The 24,844-nt window shown below is 33.9% G+C and overlaps 1 pseudogene; it reads left to right on the top strand.

The window, feature by feature from the left end:
* The first annotated feature begins 21,039 nt into the window (after nucleotides 1-21,039).
* On the top strand, nucleotides 21,040-23,873 carry LOC141506652 (olfactory receptor 8G50-like; annotated as a pseudogene).
* Nucleotides 23,874-24,844: the final 971 nt, after the last annotated feature.

Genomic DNA, 24,844 nt, shown 5'->3' with positions numbered 1-24,844 from the left:
AGATTTACTAAGTCTGTTTTATTCCAGGCATGAGTGATATCTGACACCCAGGCATATAGCAAAGTTATTTATGGTGTATTCTAGCATAGCTGAGAATTAACCAGGTGGGAAAATTTCATCTTCAGAAAGGAAATAACACAATGGGGAAACTGAGTCAAGGGTATCTTCCTTGGGCTAGTTCAAATTTGCCCTCCCAACTTTTTCCAAGGACAGACATTAACTAATTATCAGACTGAACTCCCTTTGGACTTCACATGGCATTTCCCTTGAATGGTGAACTACTGATTTCATGACAATTCAGACAATCACACCTAAAGTCAAAGCATGGAAAAATATCAAATTATAGTCCCAAGAAATTTTACTTCAAATAACAACATTTCACAAATTAACATTGCACAAACTAACAATAAGCAATATAAGAACATTTCATTTACCCCTCACTTATAAATTAAGAATAACTAGGACTGTTATAAATACAAGGAATAGTTGATAGCTGATTCTAAACTCCAGAAAAAAGCTGACTTTAGTAAATCTCTAATTTGTATTGAAGGCAAGATTGAGATTTTTGAATCTAATTGCTATTAAACTGACTCAAAGACATAATTCCAAAATAGGCTATTTTTAATAGAGTTTCATAATTTTATTTATAAATTACTCTCAAATAGGTCTAGATAAAATCCATTTTACTTTACTTTTATCTTCACAGTTAAAGATAATTTAAAGAGTCTGTACAACTTTTGTCCCAAAAGTAAATACACCCTATAACATAATTAACAATTTTCTACTATTTTACTACATTCTTTTAACCACTGAATTCATAATCTAATAGCATTCAGATTAAAAGAGAAGCTACTTTTCTAGCAGCATTATAGATATAATTTTTTCCCAAATTTTACAATATAAAAATTAAAAAATATAGTTAGACATATTAATAAGATATAATAAGACACTATCACATATTTAAAATATGAAACAAAATTATCCATTGACATAACTTCAATTAAATGTATTTCAGAATTGGGTTACATAGAAAATCATTCAATTTTTCACTTTTGTCATTAGATTTTTATTTTATTCAAGACCAACAAAGATTGTTTAAAGATCCTAATATTTATATAGTGCTTGCCATGTTCCAACCACTGTACCAAACATTGTACAATAAAGCAATTCTCACAACAAATTAAGAAACTGAGACACACAGAAGTGAAGAAACTTGCTAAAAATCCCATAACTAATATTTTTCTGAGCCTAGATTTTAACTTTTTTCTGATCTATGAATTTTCCCACATAATTCTTTTAAGATAAATACTAAAGCAATGCATTTCATCTTCCCAATAAGGAGAACACATATCACTTAAATGAGATAAAAATAAATTCAATCACATTTGTATCTATATAAACAAACAGGATAATGTACAATTTCAGTTTCTCCAAAAGCCATCAGATACGAACATTTCAAATTTCAAGGTCCACCGTTTTCAGTTAGTTCTTGCTCAGAAAGAGAAAAAAAACATTATGGTGGCACATTCAACTTCCCAATACTTTTCTTTCACTTAAAAAATCACCAAATGAGCCAAAAAAACTCCCTTTTGTTTTCTTTTCCTGACCTAACCTGACTTGACTTAATTCCTCAAGTCTTTATTTCTGAATCATAACCCAGATTATTTATAGAATTAATTTTCACTGAATTTTTCCCCCCTAACAATTTGGCACAGATTCTTAATACACAAAATCAATTAGTTCCAAGACCTAAGGCTTTGGGATTCTTTTTTTTATATGCATATGCATATTTTATTTTTTATTTAATATTTATTCTCATTTTGTACAAATAATGCTTTTTATACATTAATAAAATATTCTTGTTTAAGAGTAAATGAAATACCCCCTCCCCCCATAAATATGGACTCACTTGAGCGATAAAGTAAAGGGGAGAGAGAAAAATTAAAATTAAAAAAATAATAGTAATAATTGTAGGTATGGCCAGGTGGCGCAATGGATGGAGCACCAACCCTGGAGCCATGAGCACCAGAGCCCACATCTGGCTCCATAACCCAACAATCACCCATCTGTGTGACATTCAAGCCACCAAAACCCCACTACCCTGGAAAAACCAAAAATGAAAAAAGACCCAAAATAAAATAAAATAGTAATAATAGAGTAGGGGTGGCTGGGTGGCAGACAGAGCATTGGCCCTTGAGCCAGGAGCATCTGGTTCCAAATCCAGCCTCAGACACCCAATGATCACCCTACTATGCAGCCCCAGGGAGGCCACTTAGCCCTATTTGCCCTGCAGCCCCCCTCCAAAATAATAATAATAATAATAAAAATGTACTTGATTCTTTGTTCCAATACCAACTACTCTGTCATGGGTGGATCACATTCGTTATGATGAGTCCATCAAAAAAGTTACTTCCATATTTTTCCACCGTTGCCATTGCTGATCACAGCTCCCTCCTTTCATATTTCTCCACTACCATGTACTATATTTTCTCTCTCCTTTCACTCTGACTCTGCTGTAGGGTAGCTGAGTGGCTCAGTAGACAGATCCCCAGCTCTGGGGCCAAGAGGCCCTGAGCCCCCATACCACCCCTTAGGCCCAGCATCCACCTGGCCCTATGGTCTCGGACAAGCCTTCTAATCCTAGCCCCTTGCAAGAAGTAAAAAAAAGAAAATGTGTTATATCTGACCACCCCCCCCATGATCAATCCTCTCCTCCAACACTCATATCACCTCCCTTCCCCCTGTCTTCCCCCTCCTTCTTACTCCAGATGCCTATACCCCATTGAGTATATATACTGTTTCCTCTTCTAACCACCTCTGATGAAAGCGAAGATTCCCTCATTCCCCCTCACTTTCCCCCTTCCATATCATCGCAATAGCTCATTATAATAAAGAAAAATCTTATTATATGAAATATCTTAGCCTATTCCCTCTCTCCTTTTTGTTTCTCCCATTACATTTCCCTTTTTATTATGGATTCCATTTTTACACCATATTTTATCTTCAAATTCAGTTTTCTCCTGTGCTTCAACTACAAAATCTCCCTATACCTGCTCTATTAACTGAGAAGGTTCATATGAGTATTATCAGTGTCATTTTTCTATGCAGGAATACATGCAGTTCATCATCAAGTCCCTCATATTTTCCCCCTCTCCGCCACTCTCTATGCTTCACCTGAGTCTTGTATCTGAAGATCAAACCTTCTGTTCAGCTCTGGCCATTCCAAAAGGAACATTTGAAATTCCCCTGGTTCATGGAAGTAGACATTCAGCCTTGCTGGGTAGTTCATTCTTGGCTGCATTCTAAGCTCTTTTGCCTTCCAGTATATTATATTCCAAGCCCTATGACCTTTTAATGTAGATGCTGCTAAGTCCTGTATGATCCTGACTGCAACTTCATGATATTTGAACTGTGTCCTTCTGGCTGCTTGTAATATTTTCTCTTTGACTTGGGAGCTATGGAATTTGGCTATAATATTCCTAGGGGTTGGTTTTTTGGGATCTCTTTCTCGGGGTGATCAATGGATTCTCTCCATTTCTATTTTGCCCTCTGCTTCTAGAATATCAGGGCAATTTTCCTGTAGTAATTCTTTGAAAATGATGTCAAGGCTCTTTTCCTGATCATGACTTTCAGGTATTCCAATAATTTTTAAATTATCTTTCCCAAGTCTGTTTTCCATATCAGTTGTTTTTTCAATGAGATGTTTCACATTTTCTTCTAATTTTTCATTTTTTTTGGTTTTGAAGTATTGAGTCCTGATTTCACATAAATTCATCAATCTCCCTGAGTTCCATTCTTTGTCTGAAGGATTTGTTTTCCTCAGGGAGCTTTCTTATCTCTTTTTCCATCTGGCCAATTTTGCTTTTTAAAGCATTCTTCTCCTCAATAACTTTTTGAACTGTTTTATCCATTTGACCTAAGCTGGTTTTTAGCATGCTATTTTCTTCAACATTTTTTTGGATTTCCTTGACTAGGCTGCTGACTTCATTTTCATGTTTTTCCTGCATCTCTCTCCTTTCTTTTCCCAGTTTTTCTTCTAACTCCCTCATTTGATTTTCAAAGTCTTTTTTGAGCTCTGTCATAGCCTGAGTCCAATTTCTTTTTCTTGGAGTCTTTAGATGCAGGAGCTTGTGCTTCCTCATCTTCAGACTGAGTATTTTGATCCTTCTTGGGCTCATATGCAAAATATTTCTCAATGATGTTCCTCTTGTTTCTCTGCTTGGTTATTTTCCCAGCCTGAGCCTGGTTTGGGTGTGCTTCCTGAGATTTTGGGACACTCCCCCAAGGGTCTCAGTGTGTGAGGCTCTGTCCTCCCTCCTGGTCTGTGAATGAACATATGTGCCCCCCTCTGCCACGGGGCTGAGGTGGAGGGGGTCCCTGCTGTTCTATGGGGAGGCCTAGACTGCAATTAGTATCTGAATGTGTTCAGAGCCCCAGAGTCCTGTTCCAGGGATAGAGGACAGAGCTCTGCAGTCTCTCTCTCTCTCTCTCTCTTCACTCCCCTCCTTAGGTTCAGTGCAGCTTTGGGATTCTTAAAAGCTTTCAAATGCATATTCAATTCCAATATCTCTTAATAACTTTGGCCCCAGTTTACATAAAAATTAAGTTCTGTTCTATCATTCACAGAAAAAAAATACAGTGAAAATACAAAAATGAGTCTTCCATATTAAAATTTACTTACTTTAAAGTTGCTCCCTGATGTAAGCAAGCTCCTCTCTTTCTATGGTCAAGAAAGAGTTAATAATAAGCAGTTCTTATGTGTCAAATAAAATTGAATTGTAAACCCATTTTTTCTTCTTTCTCTAATTAGTGACATCACATTACTTCCTTGGAATAAAAGAACAAATTTGTCAGTCTCCAGAGAAAGATTGAAAAATGCTCTAAAATCTATTTCTATGTAACTTTCACAGTTTTAATTTCATTTTTCCTTAATTGAAATTCTACAGAGAAGTGTTCCAAACTGAAAAAAAATTAACTGCTTATAGAAACAATCAAATCAAGGGATCTAGAAAAAAATAGTAACAGAATTCATCTGGAGCAGCAAAAGGTCAAGAATAGCAAGGGGACTGATTTAAAAAAAACTGTAAAGGAAGGTGGCCTAGCTCTACTAGGTCTAAAAGAATATTATAAAGTGGCAGTTATCAAAATTGCCTGGTATGGCATAAGAAATATGGTAATGAATCAGTGGATTAGGATAGATACAAAAGAAACTGCAGTAAATGACTATAGCAATTTACTGTTTCACAAACCCAAAGACATCAGCTTCTGAGATAAGAATTCCCTATTTGACAAAAATTGTTGGTAAAACTGGAAAATAGTATGGCAAATACTAAGCATGGACCCACAACTCACATCCTATACAAAAATAAGGTCAAATTGGATCCAAGATTTAGACATAGAGGGCAACACCAAAGATAAATTAATAGACCAAGAAATATTCTTTCATATTTATGGAAAGGGGGATAAATTTATGACCAAACAAGAATTAGAGCATATTATAAAATGCAAAGTGAATGATTTTGACTATATTAAATTAGAAAGATTTTTTACAAGTAAAATCAATGCTAACAAAATTAGAAGGGAAGCAGGATGCTGGGAAACAATCTTCACAACTAGGAGGTCTGATAAAGGCCTCATTTCTAAAATCTATAGAGAATAGCATCAAATTTATAAGGTTACAAGTCATTTCCCCATTGATTAATGTTCAAAGGCTATGAATAGAAATATTTCAAATGAAGAAATTAAGGCTATATAAAATCATATGATAAAAATGCTCCAAATCATTATTGATTAGAAAAATGCAAATCACCTCACACCTATCAGATAGGGCAAGATGAGAAAAAAAGAGAAAATGATGAATATTGCAGAGGTTGTGGGAAGACTGGGATACTGATACATTGGTAGTGGAGTTGTAAATGTATCCATTCTTTCTGGAGAGCAATATGGAACTATGCCCAAAGTAATAAAATTGACCCAGCAATTCTAATTCTAAGCCTTTATCCAAAAGAAATCATAAAAATGGGGAAAAGTTCCACATATTCCAAAATATTCATAGCAGTTCTTTTTGTAGTGGCAAAGAATTGGAAACTGAGGGGATGTTCATCAATTGATGAATGGTTAAACAGGTTATGGTACATGAATACTACATATTGTTCTAAAAGAAACCATAAGTGGTCAGACTCTAGAAAAGCATGGAATGACCTGCAGGATCTAATGCTGAGTAAAGGGAGTAGAAGCAAGAGAACAATGTACACATTAACAACAACACTGTGAGATGATCAACTTAGACGAAAGTATCTCCTATCAGCAATTCAGAAAGCTAGGAGAACCATTTTAGACTGGCCATGTACAATGTTATCCCAATTCAAAGAAAGAAAAACAAAAAAAAATTTCCAAATCTGATGAGCATTTTTAAAAATTTATTTCTTATATATCTCTTTTCCTTAAATTTAGTTCTTCATAATGAAAATTCATAATCTGTAAACATGTTAATCAAAAATATGTACGTATAATGCTAACCTGACTGTTTACTGCTAAGGGGAGGAAGATGGGAAGCAAGGGCAGAACTTAAAAATATACACGTGCATATGAATAAAAAAGAAATTAATATTAAAAAAAGAAACAATCAAATCATAATTTGGAAATTTGCAGTAGAGAAATTTTGTCCATAAATCTAATATTTAATTAGATTACAATGCCATTAATTCCTGCAAGATGAGAACACAAATTGCCTTATTCTTATTTATGTCTCCTAATATTAGAGATTCCTTCTGCTTAGTCAGACTTAGAAATGCAGAGAGAGAGAGAGAGCGAGAGAGAGAGAGAGAGAGAGAGAGAGAGAAACAGAAAGAGATTCTCTGAATACTTTGAAAATTCTCTAGAATAGTTTTCTTGTGCCACTTTTTTCCTTTGAATGATAAGCCTATAGGATGAAGTTAATTTGATTTAACAAGACACAAAATGTAGATAATATGACAAGGTAGAAATAGTTTACCAAAGTTCAGCTTTATTATCTTCCACTGACAGTTTAATTAAAAAGTCAATTGACTTGGCTTCTAAAAGCAATCTCTAAGTCTTTAATTTTCAGGAATTGAAAGTATCTTCTTAAGGTGAGATTAGGGAATCATTTTGAGTTTTATACATTTTAGACCATTCTTTTTTTATGTTTTTTTTTATAAGGCAAATGGGGTTAAGTGGCTTGCCCAAGGCCACACGGCTAGGTAATTATTAAGTGTCTGAGACCGGATTTGAAGCCAGGTACTCCTGACTCCAGGGCCAGTGCTTTATCCACTATGCCATCTAGCCGCCCCTAGACCATTATTTACACAATTTGAAAGTGCTATTTTAAATCATCCATTTCTGAATAGAAAGTTTCTTCTGTTTCCAGGTCAAAGACAAGTTTCCTAAAGGAATGTTCATTGGCTTATTAGAGCCAGTCTCTATGGTACCTTCAGCAGGAACTACTCACCTCTAAGGAACTCTTCTGGACATGTTCAGGAGAACATGAGAGTCTAAGGATGGGTTGTCTTTTCTAAAGGAAATTCATACTAGAAATGTTATTGGAGCTTCCTAGATTGTTTGAGTAATCACACAAAGACTTACAATCTCAGTTCTGTCATTGTGCACCATATCTGTTACAGTGAAACCAAGAGAGCAAGTAGTTTCATTCAATCAGCAATTTATTAACAATACATATGGAGCAGACAGAAAGTTGGTCCTAGATGCTCAGTAGTCAAAGGCAGTGACCATTGGTTTCTACACATTTAACTTCCATTTAGCATGGAGTGAAAACCTTATTGTTGAAGAGGATTGGAATACAATTGGTGAGAGGGAAGCTGCTTGTTTTGTGACATTCCAAAAGTTAAGTAACCATTGGGACACAGAATAATCTTGTAGCTTCTCCAAAATTTAGTGACTTACAAGAAACTGAAACTTAACTATTTTTATAAAATGATGGAAGATAGCAAAATGGAGTAAACTAATGCTATTTTAAAATGTAATAACCACTTCAATTTCCAGAAAGAAGAGAAAAATAGGAACCTAGAGTACAGGAGAATTTGTGAACCCTATGAAGGAAAACGATTACTTCAGAATGCTTTCTTCTGGTCATTTTCCAGTAGATTAAAACAGTGGAGATCAAAGAAAAATGGTATTTTATATACAATTCTCCAATCCTGCCCATGCTTTTGAATGTTGTGAGGGCATTATCAGTGAGAATATTAGGAAATAGACTAAATAAATACATGGTAGGAATTCTATATATTGGATTCCTGTCAGAGTTCACTAGTTAGAGTAGGTGATCCCCTAAGTATAATTCAAATTCCTAGGTTCCATGATTTCTCTCTGTAATGTATAACCCTGAAAGACACTGACAAGGTTTTAAAATGGTTCTTGTGGCTTTGTTGCATTTTTTTTCTTCTGCTTTTTGAGAGAGAACCTGAATTTGAGACCCATGGAGCTAGATGTGTGTAAGCTCCACACAATTTCAAGGTTATCTAGAAGCTGTAAAAGAATTTTTTTCAGTCACATTATTCACAGAAATATGAACTGATATTTTTGGAATATCACCCAGTGTGTAGCCAAGTTGAACCATTTGAGTTAATCAAGGATTTATAACTCCTTTTTCCTTCCTGTGTCCTCCATTGGACCTGGTAGACAAACAATTATTTTGTATGAGTAGCTTATTAATATGCAATCTACTGAGATACATAGTATTTAGGTTCTTATTCTACTTAGTATATGGAAGAGTGGATATTTCCTCATAGTCCTCATCTGAGTTGACAGAAAAATATAAAAAGAGAAAGAGAAATTAAACTGTTCACAGTTCTGATTCAATTCTTCAATTCGATCCAATTAATTAAATACTTATGTGATAATTAATGGTAGCAAAATTCCATGTTCAATATAAAAGTTACTTTGCATACAAAAAAGAGCCGATCAATGTCTAAGGTTAACCAGAGTACCTTGACAACCACAGTCCTCTACCACAATATATCTGCAAGAACAAAGTCATTCCAATGTAACTTTTTGACAGCAGAATCATGTATTAGCCACAAAGGATCAGTAAATACATCAATATAAGACTTTAGCAACTAAAGAAGAGTTGCTTTTAATAATCATATGGTATCATACCTTCTCTGTTTCTGTTGCACACTCTAGAAATACTCTATTACTGATAAATTCATTCTAAATTTTTCATATTTCTTTCATTTTCTCTTGTTCCATAAAACTTATAATTCGCCTACATATGTGACAAATTTTGGCACACATTTTAAAGCTGCAATGTTTTCTTATATAATCTCTAATATATAGAATCAGGGAGAAAAGTTATATTCTTTATTTGTCCTTGCCATTTTTGAACATTCATTCTATCCCAGTCACTCAGTCTCTATCATATTGAGCTCCTTGTTACTACCAACTATGATTTCTTGTCCAATAAGTTTAGCATTTTATTTTCATACTTCTTTTACCCCTTTTTCTCCTTCTGGATAAACATTCAGGCTTTTTTTAGTAGCCAAACTACCTCACTAAGCATGATCTATCTATTCTGTTCAAGTCACAAGGACTATCAGTAATCTCAGACACTATACCAAAACTTCCAAATCACAACTTAAATAAATTGGTTTCATATGCCAGAATTTCTATATATTACATAGGAATCATATCCTATTGTACTTATTGAGAGTAAATAACAATTACATAATTAAGAGCTAGATGAAAATATTGACAATTTTCTCCCAAGAAATCTGTGTATAATTGCAAGACGTTTTATCCTCACATGAAGCCTAAATTTGCTTCTTTATAGCTCTCAACTATTATTTTGTTCTGTTTTTGGTGGCAAATTAGACTATTCTCATTCCTTTTGGATATTCAGAGCCCTTAAATACTTGGAAACAATCATTACCCCTTGATTCTTCCCATCTGCAGGCTAAAATTTCACAAATAATCCAAATTATCCTTTTATGGCATTTACTCAAGATAATTCACAACCCTCATTGCTTTTTTTTTGAAAGTTTACCAAATTGTCAAGGTCCTTCTTTTACTATGGGAAAAAAGAGTTAAATAAATTACTCAAAATGTAGTTTGCCAAAGTAGAATGAGTTCACAGTTCCGCCAGCTATGCACTGGTGTCCCAGAGTTATCACGTCCCTTCCAATATTGGTCATTGTCCTTTCTGGTCATATTGGCCAATCCAAGAAGTGTGAGGTGGTACCTCACAGATGCTTTAATCTCTGTATTAGTAATGATTTAGTGCAAGTTTTCATATGACTATGGGTCACTTTGATTTGCTCATCTGTAAATAGCCTCCGCATATTCTTAGACAATTTATCAATTGGGGAATGGCTTTTTTTTTTAAATAAAGTTGGTTCAGTTCTCTATATATTTCATAAATGAGTCCTTTCTCAGAAATGTTAGCTGTAAAAGTTATTTCCCAATTTGCTAATTTTTTTTCATCTTGGTTACAGTTGTTTTGCCTGTGTAAAGGCTGTTTAATTTAAAGTAATCAAAATTAACTAGTTTAGTTTTAATGATGTTCTCTATCTCTTCCTTGGACATAAAATGCTCCATTTTACTTAGATGTGATAAACTATTCCTTGTTCTCCTAGTTTGCTTATAATATTCTCCTTTATGTCTGAATTCAGTATCCATCTTGATCTTATCTTGATATAAGGTGTGAGATGTTGATCCATTCCAAGGTTCTGTCAAGTTTCTGCCAATTTTCCCAACAGTTTTTACTCAAGAGAGAGTTTTTATCCCAAAAGTCAGACTCTTTGAGTTTATCAAACAGCAGATTGCTATAATCATTTCCTCCTATTTCACTATCTATTCCACTGATCCACCAATATCACAGATATTAGATGTTTGATGGATTATAATATAATCTTAGACCTGGTAGGCCCAGGCCACCTTCTTTTGCACTTTTTTCATTAAATCCCTGGAAATTCTTGACTTTTTGTTTCTTCCTATGACTTTACTAACAATTATTTTCTAACTCATTAAAGTAGTTTTTTGCAATTTTGATTGGAAGAGCACTAATTAAAAATTTTAATTTAGGTAGAATTTTCATATATTAACCTAGCTAATCCAAGGGAGTTGATATTTGCCCAGTTATTTAAATCTCATTTTATTTGTGAGAGAAGTGTTTTGTTGCTGTTTTCATAGAGTGGCTTAGTCTGCCTTGGGAGGTACAATCACAAGTATTTTGTATTGTCTAAAGTTATTTTGAATGAGATTTCTCTTTCTAGCTCTTGCTGCTGTATCTTGCTATGAATATATAAAAATGCTGAGGATTTATGAGAGGTTGTTTTAAAATCTGAAACTGTGCTAAAGTTACTAATTGTTTCTAGTAGTTTTGAAGGTGCTTTTTTATGATTCTCTAGGTATACCATCATGTCATCTGCAAAAAAAAGTGAGTTCTGTTTTTTTCCTTCCCAATTCTAATTCTTTCAATTTCTTTTTCTTTTCTTATTGCTAAAGCTAACATTTTAAACACAAAATTGAATAGTAGTGGTGATAACAGGCATCCTTGTTTCACTGTTGATCTTATTGGGAATGATTCTAGCTTATCCCCATTTCATATAATGCTTGTTGATAGTTTCATATATATACTACTTATTATTCCAAGGAATAATCCATTTATTCCTATGCTCTCTGGTGTTTTTAGTAGAAATGTCGATTGTATTTTTGTCAACCACATTTTCAGCATCTATTGATATAATCACATGATTTCTGATAGGTTTGTTATTGATATAGTTAATTAAATTAACAGTTTTTCTAATATTGAACCAACCCTGCATTCCTTGGATAAATTCTACTTGGTCATAGTGTATTATCCTAGGGATTACTTGCTGTAATGGTGTTGCTGAGATTTTATTTAAGATTTTTGCATCTATATTCATTGGGGAAAAAGGTCTATAATTCTCTTTCTCTGTTTTGACTCTTCCTAGTTTAGGTATCAGCACCATATTGGTGTCATAGAAAGAGTTAGGCAGAGTTTGGTCTTCAACTATTTTACCAAAGAGTTTATGTATAGAATTGGAACCAATTGTTCCTTCAGTGTTTGATAGAATTCACTTGTGAATCCATCTGACCCTGGTGATTTTTAATTAGGGAGTTCAATAATGCTTTGTTGAATGTCCTTTTCTCAGATAGGGTTATTTAAATATTTAATTTCCTCCTAATTTAACCTGGGTAACTTATATTTTTGTAAATATTCAACCATTTCACTTAGATTATCAAATTTATTAACATACATTTGGGCAAAATAATTCCACATAATTGCATTAATTCATGCTTGTTGAGGGTGAGTTTACCTTTTTTTCATTTATGGTACTGGTAATTCATTTTCCTACTTTCTTTTTTTATCAAGTTCACCAGAGGTTTATCAATTTTATTAGTTTATTTTATAAAATCAGCTCTTGTTTTTGTGTATTAGTTCAATGGTATGCTTGCATTTGATTTTATTAATTTCTCCCTTAATTTTTTTGAATTTCCAATTTGGTATTTAATTGGGGGTTTTTAATTTGTTTGTTCTCTAATGTTTTAGTTGCATGTTTACTTAATTGATATCCTTTCTTCAATTTTTTTCATGCAAGTATTTAGAGATATTAATATATCCCCTGACAACTGCCTTGGCTGTATCTCATAAGTTTTGGTCTGTTGTCTCATTTTAGTTATCTAGGATGAAATCATTAATACTTTCTATAATTTGTTGTTTTGGCCACTCATTCTTTCAAATCATGTTATTTAGTTTCCAATTAATTTTAGGTCTATCTCTCCCTGGCCCATTAGAACATGTGATGTTTATTACATTATGCTCTGAGATGGATCACTATTTCTGCATCTGATTATTAGGTTTTTATGACCTAGTACATGATCAATTTTTGTATAAGTGCCATGTACTACAGAAAAAAAGCATTCCTTTCTATACCCATTCAACTTTCTCCAAAGGTCTTTCATGTCTAGGTTTTATAACATTCTATTAACCTCCTTAACTTCCTTTTTGTTTATTTTATAGTTAGATTTATCTAAGTGAGAGAGGGATCATGAGGTCTCCCACAGGTAGAGTTTTGCTGTCTATGTCTTATGCCTATATACTGAGTATTGAAATTGCTTCATTATCTATGGTACCTTTTAGGAGGATATAATTTCCTTCCTTATCTCCTTTAATGAGGTCTATTTTTGCAGCCGCTTTGTCTGAGATAAGGATTGCTACCCCTGATTTTCTCACTTGAGCTGAAGCAAAATATATTTTGCTCCAACCTTTTACCTTTACTCTGTATGTATCTCTTTGTTTCAAGTTTCTTGTAAGCGTATATTGTAGGATTCTGTTTTTTAATCCCATCAGCTATTCGCCTTCTTTTTATGGGAGAGTTAAACCCATTCACAATCAAAATTATAATTACAAACTCTTTATTGCCCTCCATACTATCTTTTCCCTCTGTTTATATTTCCCCCCTTTTTCCCACTTTATCCATATTCCCCATTATTCTGTTTCTGAATACCACCACTTTCAGTATATTTGCCCCTGTGTATACAACCTCCTTCCTTTTTCTGTCCCCTTTTCCTTTGCCCCTTCTTCCTGCTATTAGTTCCTCTTTTCCTTCCCCCTCCCCTCTATTCCGCTTTTTTAAACTTGAAAGGTAAAATAAGCTCCTCAATTAAACTGAGTGTGTGTGTATGCTAACTTTAGGTCTAATCTGATGAGAATAAGATTCAGGCAGTTCACACCTCCTCTTTTCTTCCCCTCTATTGAAATAGGTCCTTTGTTCCTCTGTATGTAATATGATTCACCCTATTCAATCTCCTCCATCCTCCTGTCTCTTTACTCTCCACCATTTTAAAGAAGTTATTGTTTTTAAATCGTTATATCAGAGTCACAGATAAGTCATGTGTGTCCATCACTTCCACCTAAATATGTTCTCTCTAATAGAGTTTTACTTCTTGGGAGTTATGAAAATCTTTCTCCCAGGTGGGGATATAGCCAGTTTCATCTTATTAGATAGCAGTTTTTTTTCCTTTACCTTTATTTTTTTTAACCTTTTCATGTGTCTCTTGACCCTCCTGTTTGATGTCTAAATTTTTGTATTTAGTTCTGGTCTTTTCATCAGGAAGATATACAAGTTTTCTATTTCATTAAATATCCATCTTTTCCCCTGAATGAGAAGGTTCAGTTTTGCCAGACAGTGGATTCTTGGCTGCATTCCAAGCTTCCTTGCTCTTTGGACTATCTCATTCCAGGCCCTTTAATCCCTCAATGTTGATACAGCCAATTCCTGTATAATCCTTCCTGTGACTCTTTGGTATCTAAATTGTTTCTTTCTGGCTGCATGCAGCATTTTCTTTTTTATCTGATAGTTATGGAATTTTGGGACAATATTCCTTGATGTTTTCATTTTGGGATCCCTTTCTGGAAGGGACTGATGTATTCTTTCAGTAACTTACTATTTTTCCCTCTGGTTCCATGATACCAGGATAGTTTTCCATTCCAAAATCCTGTAATATTAAGTCCAGGCTTTTTTACTTTTCAAAGTTTTCAGGAAGTCCAATGATCCTTACGTTATCTCTCATTCTATTCTTGGAGTCAGTGGTTTTGATGAAGAAGTATTTCACATTTTCTTCTATCTTTTCAATTTTCATTTTGCTTAACAGATTTTGCTGTCTCATGAAGTCATTGGCTCCCACAGATTCCATTCTTTTTTTTTAAAGGGAAGAATTTTTTTTCATTTATTTTTTGCAACTCCTTTTTCCAATTGGTCAGCTCTATTTTTGAAAGGGATTGAAAGAGTAGTTTTGAGAGTATTATTTCCTTTTTGCATTTGCCCAGTTGAAGATTTGAGAGAATAATTTTCTTTGTGTATTTGTCCAGTTATATTAATATAATTAATTATACTAACAGTTTTCCTACTATTGAACCGACCCTGCATTACTGGGATATTTCCTACTTGATCTTATTGTATTATCCTAGTGATAACTTGTTGTTATCATTTTGCTGAGATTTTATTTAAGGTTTTTGCATCTAAATTCATCAGGGAGATAGGTCTAGAGTTTTCTTTCTCTGTTTTAACTCTTCCTGGTTTAGGTATCAGCACCATATTGGTGTCATAGAAGAAGTTAGGTAGAGTTCCATCTTCACCTATTTTTCCAAAGAGTTTATACAGAATTGGAACCAATTGTTCCTTAAATGTTTGATAGAATTCACTAGTGAATCCATCAGGCCCTGGAGATTTTTTCTTAGTGAGTTCAATGATGGGTTGTTGAATTTCTTTTTCTGAGATAGGGTTATTCATGTTTTTAATTTCCTTTTCATCTAATTTGGGCCACTTATATTTTTGTAAATATTCATCCCTTTCACTTAGATTGTCAAAATTATTGACTTAGTGTTGGGCAAAATAATTCTGAATTATTCCTTTAATTTCCTCCTCTTTGCTGGTGATATTTATGATACTAGAAATTTGGTTTTCTTCTTTCTTTTTTTAAATCAAATTAACCAGAAGTCTATCAATTTTATTGCTTTTTTCCATAAAACCAGATCTTGGTTTTATTTATTAGTTCAACAGTTTTCTTGCTTTTGATTTTATTAATTTCTCCTTTAATTTTTAGAATTTATAATTGGGTATTTAACTGGGGATTTTTAATTTGTCCTTTCTCTAATTTTTTAATTTGTATATTTAGTTCATTAATTTCTTCTTACTCCAGTTTATTCATGTAAGCATTTAAAGATATAATATATATCTTATATATAGTATATATATGACAGCCCCGTTGAGTGTAACCAATAGGTTTTGGTATGTTGTATCATTATTGTCAATATCTAGGATGAAATAATTAATTCTTCCTCTATATTGTTGCTTGATCCACTCAATCCTTAAAATGAAGTTATTTAGTTTCCAATTAGTTCTGAGTCTATATCTCCCTGGTCCAGTACTGCATATGAGTTTTATTGCATTATGATCTGAGAAAGATGTATTCATTATTTCTGCCTTTCTACAATAGCTAATTAGGATTTTATGTCCTAGTAGATGTTCAATTTTTGTGTGCCTTGGAATTCAGAAAAAGCATATTCCTTTCTATCCCCATTCAATTTCCTCCATAGGTCTATCATATCTAGGTTTCCTAACAATCTATTTACCACCTTAACTTCCTCTATGTTAATTTTATAATTCAATTTATCTAAATCAGAGAGTGGGAGGTTGAGGTCTCCCAATAGTACAGTTTTGCTGTCTATGTCTTTCTGTAGACCTTTCAACTTCTCCTCTAAGAATTTATATGCTTTCCCATTGGGCACATACATATTTAGTACTGAAATTGCTTTAGTGTTTATGATACCGTTTAGGAGGATATAGTTTCCTTCCTTTTCTCTTTTCAGGTTATCTATTTTTGCAGCTGATTTGTCTGAGATAAGGCTTGCTACCCCTGCTTTTTTCACTTCAGCTGAAGCAAAATATATTTTGCTCCAACCTTTTATCTTTACTCTTTATATATCTCTCTGCTTCAAATGAGTTTCTTGAATTTCATCTGCTTTTATGATACCCTGAAGGCTATTTATGGACCAAAGACATATGGTGCATCATTCAGTGCTGATGGATCTATATTGATTGAGGATTCATCCATTATACAAGAGATATGGGCTGAACCATTCTGTTGTGTTCTTAACAGATCATTATCAATCAATGAAAAAGTCACTGATCATTTACCTCAACATGAAGTCAATCAGTCTCTAGTTGAAATTGCAAGTGAAAAAGAGGTTATGAATGCCATTAGGCTCCTTTCAAGAGGCAAAGTATCTGGTGCTGATTCTATTTCAGCTGAGAATCTACATCCAAAAACTGACTGAAATTTCCAAGTTTTTAAGTTATGAAGAGGTTATCCTCCTGTTTCAAGGATGCCTTCATTATCCATCTCTATAAAAGTAAAAGGAATGGATTTTCCTATGACAATCACAGGAGTGTTTCTCTTCTTGTCATTGCTGATATGATTCTTCCCAGAGTCCTTCTCAATAGGCCAATCCTTCCTCTGGAAGCTGTTCACCTCCCTGAGAGCCAGTGTGGCATCAGAAAGAGTCAAGGGACAGTTGATATGAGTTTGGCTGCCTGACACCTACAGGGGAAAAAAGCCAGGAACAGAGCAGAGGTCTGTATGTATCATTTGTAAATCTTTGATTCCATCAGTCATGAGGATTTATGGAAAATTATGTCACAATTTGGTTGCTCAGAGAAGTTCATCAGTATTGTAAGTCAATTTCTTGACCATATGCATGCTTGGGTTCTGGATAGTGGACAATGCTCTACAGATTTCCAAGTCACCAATGAAGTAAAACAAGGATGTGTCCTTGCTCCCCTACTCTTTAGCATGATATTTTCAGCCATGTTATCAAACACCTTCAGTGAGGATGAATATGGCTTCAAGTTCAGCTACCGCACTGATGGCAAATTCTTCAACTTGAAAAGACTACAAGCCAAGACCAAAGTTGAGGGAGTGTTGGTGCATGATCTTCTGTCTGCAGATGGCCATGTACTCAATGCAGCCTCTGAAGCTAAGATACAAGGATGGATCAATTTTCTGTTGCTTGGGCTAATTTTGACCTCACAATTAACACCAAGAAAACACAGGTGCTTCATCAGTCAGTACCACACTATTCATATGTGGAATCATCAATTACAACAAATGAAATTTTGAGTACTATGGACAAGTTCACTTATCTTGGCAATGTCCTTTCCAAGGAACTGCACATTGAAAAATGAGGTTGACACCTGAGAAAGTATGGGAGAGAAGAGGTATTAGATGGACTATTAGACTAACTACCAAACTATGGATCTGTTGTGTTAACCACCTTGTTATATGCCTGTAAAACATGGACAGTTTACCAGTATCAGGTCAGGTATCTGAATTGCTTCCATTTAAATTATCTCAGGAAGATTCTGAAGCTCACCTGGCAGGAGAGGATACCAAACACTGAGGTCACTTATCAAATTAACTGCCTAGTATTTTTACATTACTAAGGAGATTACAACTGCAATGGGATGGACATGTTAGAATACCAGATGTAAACTTGCCAAAAAAACTATTTCATAGAAAACTCACACAGGGGATCAGAGGAAGATACATTGGAGGTCTCACTGAAGAACTTTGAAATTGATTTGTAGCATAGGAGACATAGGCACAGGATCACCCAGCATGGCATGCCCTTATCAGTAAGGGTGCTGTACTCTATAAGGAAGGCAGAATTAAAGAAGCTCAAAGGAAAAGTGACATCCATATATAAAGAGTATCCACCCAGGTGTTCACATAGACGATTTGTGCCCAACCTGTCATAGAGTATTCCAGACTCGTATTGGTCTGATCAGCCATAATTGGACATATTATAATTTGTTTCAGAAATAGTGATGTCATTTTGGTCTTCTTCAGTAACAAAAGACAATCAACCAACCAACCAGGAATTACTCAGTCTAAGAAATTCTTCTGGACATGTTCAGGAGGATGTGGAGGTCTAACGTCTAGGGAGCTGTCTTTTGCCAAGGAAGTTCATTAGTAGACATCTAATCATAGTATTCTGGATTGTTTGAGTAGTCACACAAAGACTCACAATCTCAGTTCGTTCATTTGGCACCATATCTGTAACAGTGGAACTAAGAAAGCAAGTAGTTAGATACAAGCAGCAATTTATATGTGGTGCAGGAAGAAGACTCTAGGGAACCAAGGACAATGACCATTGGTTTATAAACAACTAATTTCCAATTTGGAAGGAGTGAAAAACTTATTGGCGAAGAGAATTGGATTATACTTGATGAGAGGGAAGAGGGTATTTTTGTGACCCTCCTGAAGTTGAGTGACTTTTAGGACATGGAACAATCATATAGCGTCTCCAAAATTTGTGACTAACAAGCAGCTGAAAATTCATTATTTTTATAAAATGTGGAGAAAAGAAAAAATGGAGTAACCAATTTTATTTTTATGTAATATTACCCATATTGATTTACAGAAAGAAGAGGAAAAAGAGGATCCTAGAGTACAAATGGATCTGTGAACCATCTGAAGAAAAACTCTATTACTTTTGAATGATTTCTTCTGCTGTTTTTCCAGTAATGAGAAACAGTAGAGATCAAAGAAAAGCATTATATTTTATACAAAATCTACAATCCTGCCCATACAACAACAATCTTTGGATGTTGTAAGGACAAAATCAATGGGAGTATTAGGAAATAGGTCCAAAAATTTATATTGTGGGTATCCTGTATTTTGAATTCCTATTGAAGTTCGCTAGTTAGATCAGGTGAAGCCAAGTATAAATCAAATTCCAAGGTTCCATGATTTCTCCCCATAATAAGGCTCTGAGTCACTGAGAAGGTCATATATTGTTATAGAGTCTTTGTTGCACTAGATGTTATGCTTCTTCTTTGTGAGAGAGAACCTATATCACAGCATTTGAGTCCCATGGAGATGTAACTAAGCTCCACAAAATTTTAAGTTTATCTAGAATTTCCATTTTTTCAGGCAAATTCCAGAAATATGAACTGATATTTTTGAAATATCACCCTGTGTATAGCCTAGGTGAACCAATGGAGATTGAGGTAACCAAAGCTTTATGACCTCTTTTTTCATTTTTATCTCCTCCATAGGTGCTATTGGGCAAATAATCCTTTTCTCATGAATGGTTTATTCTTTTACAACCTATTGAGAAACAAATTGATTATCTCCACATTGTCCTCATTTTAGGGAAAGATGGGTACTTCTTCACAATCTTCATTTTAGTTCAAAATAAAAATATGAGAGAGAGTAAGGAGTCCACAGTACTGATTCTATTCTTCAATTCAATGAAATATATAAAATATTTGTGTGGTAATTAAATGATAACAAAATTCACCACCCAATATAAAGGATACTTTGCTTACAACAAAAGGCTGATCAATTCCCACAATACATCTACAGGAACAAAGTCATCTCAATGTCCTATTTTAGAGTGCAGATCCATGAAGTAGTCACAAAGGATCAGAAAATACATGAACATTGGAGATTAGCAACTTAAGATGTGCTGTTCTTAACAACCATATCTCAACTTATCTCATTCTGCTGGACACTATAAATTCTTTATAGATAATAAACACTTTCATACTAATTTTTTTCATTTTTCTTCCATTTTTTTATTTTCTCTAAAACCTAAAATTCTCCTAAAACTGATGAATTTTGGCACACTTTTTAAAGTTGTAAATGTCTTCTCTGTAATTTACAGCATCAAGAAGAAAATTTATATTCTTTATTTGACCATGTCTTCTTTTATTCCTGTCACTCAGTCTCTGTCTTATTGAGATCCTTGTAACTGCCAACTATGGAACTGCAATTCAATTGATCTCTTCTCCAATATGTTTAGTACCTCATTTTCATACATCCATCACATTTTCTCCATCTGATGAAAATGTGTCCTATAAATTCAGGTAACCTCAGTCATGAGGAGTGTCAGTAATTTCAGATACTACAGCAAAACTTCCAAATCCCAACTTAAATAAATTGGTCCCTCAAAAGAGAATTTCTACATATTGCATAGGAACCATATTCTATAGTATATAGACAGAGTAAACAAAAATTAAAGAATTAATAGCTAGATGAAAATATTAATGATTTCTTCCCAGAAAAGTCTCTGTGGATGCATCTGTTTGTGTTTTACTAATGAGGTACCAGGAATCTTATAAACAGTCATAAAATCACACTCAATTTGGATCAATGTACAACATGGAAACAAAATAAAGCCTGACAGATTGCTTTTCATGGGGGAGGGGGTGGGTGGGGAAGTAAGATTGGGAGAAAAAATTGTAAAACTCAAAACTCAAATAAAATCTTATAAGAAAAGAAATATAATCAAGGACTCTGTTGACTGCTAATGAACACTGTTTGTCTAAACCATAACAGGATAGTGTGAATATAGTTGCAATAACAAATAATCATATTCAAATCAAATAAATTAGCAGAACAATTTAGAAACTATGGTCTAAGCCCTAATTCCCATGAACCCTAAACAGGATTGAACGCCTCTATGCTTGCACCATGTTAATCTTCATAGGAGACATTTACCTGGCACCATTCTGTGGGTAAAGAGGCTCTATGATCCAATGCTAGAGAGTGAGTATTTAATTACTTTGAAATCATTCTTCCTTTTAATTAAAAATTCACAAAACTTCAGGACGTCACAAAAGAAAAGGATCTCCATTTTCTATTTTATGCATCACTGACAATGATTTGGCCTGAAAACTCAGTACAGGTGGTTGAAAAATTGAACTAGATTTTGGAGATATGAGAAATTCTGGCTTAGAATGCTAAATGAAAGCATTTTAGAGTCAGAAGGAACCTCTATATAGTCCAAGCATTATGCTACAATTTTCTCCAAACTCTCTACAGCAATGGCATTCTTTCTGAATCCACTTGAAGATCCACTTACTATTGCACAGGAAATTTTTCTAGAATTGTAATAAGTTTTATCCTCAGATCAAACGTAAGTACATCTCTATTTGCAACTCTCATATATTTTTTTCTTCTGTTCTTTGGTGATAAATTGGACAATTCTCAGTCCTTTTGAGTATCAAGAGCTCTTAAATACTTGGAAACAATTATCATGTCCCTTGATCCTTCCCATTTTCCTAAAACTTCACAAATAATCCAAATTATCCTTTTGTGACTTTTATTCTAGATAATTCATAGCACTCATTGTCTTTTTCTGAAAATTATCCAAATTGGCAATGTCCCTCATAAAAATAGGTAAAAAAGCTCAATAAATTACCCAATATGTAGGTTGTCCAAAGTAAAATCTCACTGCTTTATTATTAGACATTTCGACTCCTTCTATAGTCTTATATTAAATCATTTTTCATTGCCACATTATATTTCTTCGATATTAGTTTGTAGTGTACTTATAAACTACAGATCATTTTTCTCAAACTGATTTTTAGACATTCCTCAATATTTATTCAGCTTTTGAGACATTTTAATGCTGATATTTGCACCTATATTAAATTTCACTAAATTGGCTTCAACCCAATGTTTTAGTCTGTCATGATGTTTTTGGATCCTATTTTCGTCAAACAGTTAAAGTACTTGTGCTGTATTCAGATTTGGTTAAGGATACCATGCATGCTTTTATCCCAGTATTTAACAGAATTAGATCAAACAAGATTTTTGGCACTCTACTGGAGCAGTGTCCTTTCACAAGTATCTAATTCTCAATGACTATTTATTGTGAATCTATGGAATTGCAATTTTTCCAGCTTTGTGAAAAAGGAAAGATCATAATTTCTGAGTTGGCAAGCTGAACTGTAGTTTCTGGATAATTCAAAATCCAGTGGGCTATGAAAGACTTTTACAGTATTTAAGATCTGGAATGAAAAGGTTTCACGAAATTCGCTAATGGAAGAGATAAAGAATTGTACTTCTTCCTGAATTGCATCCCTACTGGACTTTGGATGAAATCAACATTGTCTTTCTAACTGCCAAAGTAGTATAACAATTCTAAAAAGGCATAATTTAAAATTCAATAGAATGACTCCAGGAATTAACATCAAGTAAGAATTAATTTTAAGTTCTATCTCATATTTTTACAAATTGTGTGAATGACAGTCCCAAAATTCTCTTCAATTTTTATATTTGTTTCAATCACTTGTTGCAAGAACTTTGAAACTATGAATGGCTAAAAGACTAAAGATAATTATTACTGTATATTTGAGAGAAAAGCATGAATGATGTTCTCAAATACTTTCCTTTACATGAATTATGTAAATACAAAGTTGATGTTCAATAACAGTTTATAAGAAAATAGAATAAATAAATCTATACTAAAAAGTTTCTCTTTTGCCTGTACTACTCTTGAGACTTTTAATAATGATGACATCCACTTTCTTCTTCTTAATTTTATTTTATGTTTATAGACTCTAGGCTTCTATTATTCTTCACTCATAAAGAAGGGAGAAAGGACATTATTCACTAGTGACTGAATTCATTCTCATAGGACTGACAGACCAGACAGAGCTCCAGCTGTCCCTCTTCTTCCTCTTCCTGGTTGTCTACATGATCACTGTGGTGGGGAACTAGGGAATGATCATACTGATTGGACTCAGTTCTCATCTTCATACTCCCATGTACTATTTCGTCTGCAGTTTGTCTTTCATTGATCTCTCTCAGTCAACTGTCATCACTCCCAAAATGATGGTGAGCTTTTTATCAAGTATGAATATCATCTCTTACCCTGCATGCATGACTCAATTCTACTTTTTTGCCTTTTTGGGAATTTCTGAACATCACATGTAGGCTGTGATGGCATATGACTGTTATGTAGCTATATGCGATCCCCTTCTTTGTAGTCTTATGATGTCTTATCAAGTATGCTCATGGTTGGCGAGTGGAGTATATGCATTGGGCTTTATTGGGGCCACAGCTCACACAGGCTGCCTGCTTAGAGTGCTATTCTGTAAGGAAAAAGCTGTCAATCATTACTTCTGTGATCTTCTTCCACTTTTGGAGCTCTCTTGTTCTAGAACCTATGTAAATGTAGTGGTAGCTCTGTCCTTCAGTACGTTTACTATCCTTTTTCCAAACTATTATTTGCTCTTATGTTTTAATCATTGCTAGCATTTTTAAAAATTCAATCCACTGAAGGCAGATCAAAAGCCTTCAGTACCTGCAGTTCCCATATTGCAGCAGTTGGTTTCTTCTATGGCTCTCTTGCATTCATGTACCTGCATCCACCTGCAGCCAGCTGCATGGATCAGGGAAAAGTGTCTTCTGCGTTTTACACTATCACTGTGCCCATGCTATATCCCCTCATCTACAGTTTAAGAAATAAAGATGTCAAAATTGCTTTGAACAAAGTGACAGAAAGAATATTCCAGTGAAAAGAAGAAAAATCAGAACAAAAGATTTATAAGTTTAGTGGGTACTGGGATATGGAGAGAGAGAGAGAGAGAGAGAGAGAGAGAGAGAGAGAGAGAGAGAGAGAGAGAGAAAGAATCTTTGTATAAATCAGATAATCAGATATCTTATCTCACACATATAATAATTAGATGCTTTTGGAATATATCTCAAACCTGTGTAGGCTCAATGTGTCTTGCAATATTTCAACAACTATCACCCCCTCTGACTTTCATTTCAAATTAGTAGAATACCTGCACAATTAATCCATGGACGGACAGCTCCTGATATTGAAAGACATGACTTTTCTAGTTTAAATAAGTATATGGAAAAGTTGTTTGCCCTAAATAACCTTTTGAAGGGTAATGTTTGCTGGAGATAAATCTCCACATTTTGACATCAATGATAAAGATATTAATCCAGGAAAGGGTTTAAAGGATTATATTTGCTTTTCAATTCAAGAAATTATTTAGCAAAGATGCTAAATGATTTACCCAAAATCCAATAATAAGTTAACAGCAAAATCAAGTCTTGAACCAAAGTCTCTTCTCCAAGTCATCAAAAACTGAAAGTAGGAAAACATAATTGCAACCATAAATGTGAATTAATGTTATTAAATTTATTAAATTGAGAAAAGTTATTAAGGATACATTTTCTAAACCATAAAATTTGTAAAGGACTTCCCTATTCATATTAAGATGATTTCGTACAGGTAGAGAAATATATTTCTAAATGTTGCTTGAGCTAAACAATGTTGTTTTCTTTTTTGGGGACAAGAACTGAGACTATCCCAGGCTCAAAGCCAATGGTAGCTCTAGGATTATGAATTCTGTGGCACAGAATTGTTTCACTGGCAATTTTAAAGCTGACAATTTAAAAACCAGAAAAATGCAATTTTTAGATATTTTTCAATGTATTGATTGTTTTTACTTATTATTTTTTCTCTCATATTTTT

The sequence above is a fragment of the Macrotis lagotis genome, chromosome 1 (genome assembly GCF_037893015.1).
Source record: "Macrotis lagotis isolate mMagLag1 chromosome 1, bilby.v1.9.chrom.fasta, whole genome shotgun sequence".
In the NCBI taxonomy this organism is placed as follows: domain Eukaryota; kingdom Metazoa; phylum Chordata; class Mammalia; order Peramelemorphia; family Peramelidae; genus Macrotis; species Macrotis lagotis.
The sequence above is the reverse complement of the archived record's forward strand: the minus strand, read 5'-3'. Positions and strand labels throughout refer to the sequence as shown.